Genomic DNA, 3305 nt, shown 5'->3' with positions numbered 1-3305 from the left:
TAGGAACAACCCAAATGTCAATCTACAGTAAAATGAATAAATTTTGATTTTTTTCAAACAATAAGTACACAGCACTAAAAAATAAGTTATTCATAGTATTCATTAACAACATGAATGAGTCCAGAATCTAATATTGAGGAAGAGAAGTTGGAAACCAAAAAGTACCTCCTATATGATTTAATTGATTTGAAGTTCAAGAAAGGCAAGACTTCAATGATAGAAGTCAGAATAGAGCTACTTATTTCTCTAATTGGGATATAACCTAATCTTTCTGAAAACAGGGAGAACATTCATCTTGCAGGACTGCTGGGAAAATTGCAGATAATATATATCTAACATCTAGTTCCAAGTTCCTAGCACAGAATATTTGCTAACGAAATTATTGTTTGTATTCACGTGTGTTCTTAATTCATGTTAGTTTGATAATTGCTAAGTAAAAAGATAGTTTTACTCAAGCCAAAGGTTCTGGTTGCATGTGCCATTCGTTGCCACCCAATAGCCATATCCCTTTTATTCCTTACTAATAAAATCCATATTCTTTTTCAGGACAGCTATGTGCCCAGTCCTGAAAGATAAAGCATGACAAGTCTAAGCCAATCAACAAACTCTCATACCCTTTTGCCAGATATTCACTTTCCCAACTCCTCCTTGCAGCTAGGGGTGCCCATGTGCCCAGTTTTGGCCAATGAGATTTAAAGAGCAATTCTGATAGGAAATTGCTTAGGAAAGATTTCTCCTCTTTACTGAAAAGAGATAGACACACACTATCTAGCTGCTTCCTGTTTTCTGCCTTTGAACAAATGATTCCCAGAGCTGTGACAATCATATTTTTACCTTAAGAATCATAAAGATAGTGACACAGAGTCCTAAAATAGCAGAGTTATCAGTCACCTACCTTCAGACTTTTTGTTCTAAGAGTTAATTATCTTTATTATTTAAGCCACCATTAGTTAACTATTATGTTACTTGTAGCTGAAATCATTCCTAACTGTGACTGTTCCCTTATAAATTACTAGTGTACAGAAGAGAATCATAAACTGATAAGACATCTTACTGGGCTCTCTTTAATTTTCCCAGTGTCTTCATGGTCCTTTTTTTGTAAGTCTCTTCCTTACCCGTTTACTAAAATGTCATTTTCTAGTCAAGTATCTTTCAATGGCATATGAACTCACTAATAAGACCAATAACTTTTCAAAGGCCTTTAGGGCTAAGACATACATTTAAAACTCAGGGAAATTCTACACAGTTGCTGACTCCTGTTGGAGGTTGACCAACTGCTAAACTCTGACAGTAACACATATTAACCTGCATTTGCCCACAAGCACACCAGTGTGCCAATTCTGTAAATGTAAATACACTGTGAACAGGTGGTCCATCCAAGCAGGGCTCATTCCTGGTTGGCAAGGCAAATTACTATGATGTTAATGAAGTTCTAGGACCCCTCCCTTTCATGAGCCCTTTTCATGCTTGGGGCCCGAGCAATGTGTTCCCATAGTCATAAGCTTTTGTAAAACTTGTGAGCTATGTTAACTACAATCGGTTAAGACCTCTGTCTCTTTCCTCTCCAGCTTACCCTCTGTTACACTTGCTCTTCTGTAGGGTGGTCTTTTTGTTTGTTTGTTTTGGAGACGGAGTCTCGCTCTGTCACCCAAGCTGGCATGCAGTGGCATGATCTCAGCTCACGGCAACCTCCGCCTCCAGGGTTCAAGTGATTCTCCTGCTTCAGCCTCCCAAGTAGCTGGAATTACAGGCATGCACCACCACACCCAGTTAATTTTTTTTGTTGCTATATTTTTAGTAGAAATGGGGTTTCCCCATGTTGGCCATGCTGTTCTCAAACTCCTGACCTCAGGTGATCCGCCTGCCTTGGCCCTCCAAAGTGTTGGGATTACAGGCATGAGCCACTGCGCCTGGCCAAGGGTGATCTTAAAGAGGCAAGGGGTGATTGGATTCAGCTAAGGGGAAGCTGACTTGAAAAGGCATAGAGTTTGGGTTAAGAAGATTATTTTTATGTGGTTCACTTCCATATCTAAGTTATTGTTAGCTATCATGGTGCAGGAATGGCTTCCAGCAATATTTCCAATGCTCCTTTGCTGCTCAGCCAATATCTGACAGACAGGTGCAATGCTAGAGGTCATATTGTGATTTGAATGTAACCTATTGCACTTGGCATTGGAAGTCTGTAGGTAATCACGTAGACAAAGTTTTCAAAAGTACGAACCCAGAAGCTAGCCTGTGGAAAATTCTGCCAATCTTCAGTTATGTAAAAGTCTGAGCAGAGGATTTAATTCTCAAAGACACCTGATCAAAATGGAAGTTCTGTCCTGTTGAGAATATACATGATAAGCAGTGTATGCAATTATAAACCCAATATTTTTTATTTTTTGAGGTAAATCACACAAAATAGAATTTATCAGAAATCCTGTGATTGTAGGACACAGACCAGTGCCAGGTTCACAATGACTGTGCCTGTTTGTTTAGTCATGTATTTTATGCATCCCAACATGTTGGATCACATCGCATCCTAAAGACAAAGAGCAGCTTTAGACAAAAGAGAATGAAAAAGTATTCATCAATGAATCACAACAACCTAAAGAAACATTCCAATGATAAAATCACCACACATATTTATAAAATAAGTCCATGTACATAGTATAAGAATAATGACAAGTAAGTAGCTTAATGCAATGATGTTTAAAATCTATTTTACTTACTCTTCTATATACCTTAATTTCATGTAGCTTTGTGTATTTATTCAGAATTATTGATTATATTAAAATTCAAAAGAATTATAAAGGTATATATAAGGTAATTCATTAATAAAAGAATTGCATAATTTGTCCTGGACTTTTGATGTTTGTGGTATATTTGTCAACATTTTATTCTTTTTTAATTTTTTTTCTTTCATGACAGACAGGGTATGTGCGGATGTTGTAACAGGGTTTGAAGGAAGCACGTCTCACACACCTCACATATGAGAACCCAATCATCACATTTATGAACTACAAAAGGATCAGCATTTTAAAATTTGTAATTTGTGGATTTTTCTCATTCCAAGTAAATAGTTGTTTACATACCCAATTTTTTATCTTTGTTTTTGTTTTAATTTTTTCTATTTATTTTTTCTATTTTCTACAACCAATTTTTTATTCCTAACTTTGCGTTCTTTTTCTTAAAGAAAGCCTCTGCCAAATTGTGTAAGCTCCTACACAACGCATAACTACCCCTGGTGATCAGGCAACAGTCACAATCAGTGAAGGTTCCAAATGATATTTACCAGTTTGGTTATTTTGGAAGTACTTTCA

The 3305-nt window shown here is 36.7% G+C and overlaps 1 non-coding gene across 1 annotated transcript; it reads right to left on the bottom strand.

Moving 5' to 3' along the window:
- Positions 1-2907: 2907 nt before the first annotated feature.
- Positions 2908-3014, bottom strand: LOC112438699 (small nucleolar RNA U13). The gene has a single exon (XR_003027076.1). It is a non-coding gene; the product is annotated as a small nucleolar RNA U13 (small nucleolar RNA).
- Positions 3015-3305: the final 291 nt, after the last annotated feature.

Source organism: Pan paniscus, chromosome 1, assembly GCF_029289425.2.
Source record: "Pan paniscus chromosome 1, NHGRI_mPanPan1-v2.0_pri, whole genome shotgun sequence".
Lineage (NCBI taxonomy): Eukaryota > Metazoa > Chordata > Mammalia > Primates > Hominidae > Pan > Pan paniscus.
This window is presented reverse-complemented; position numbering and strand designations above follow the sequence as displayed.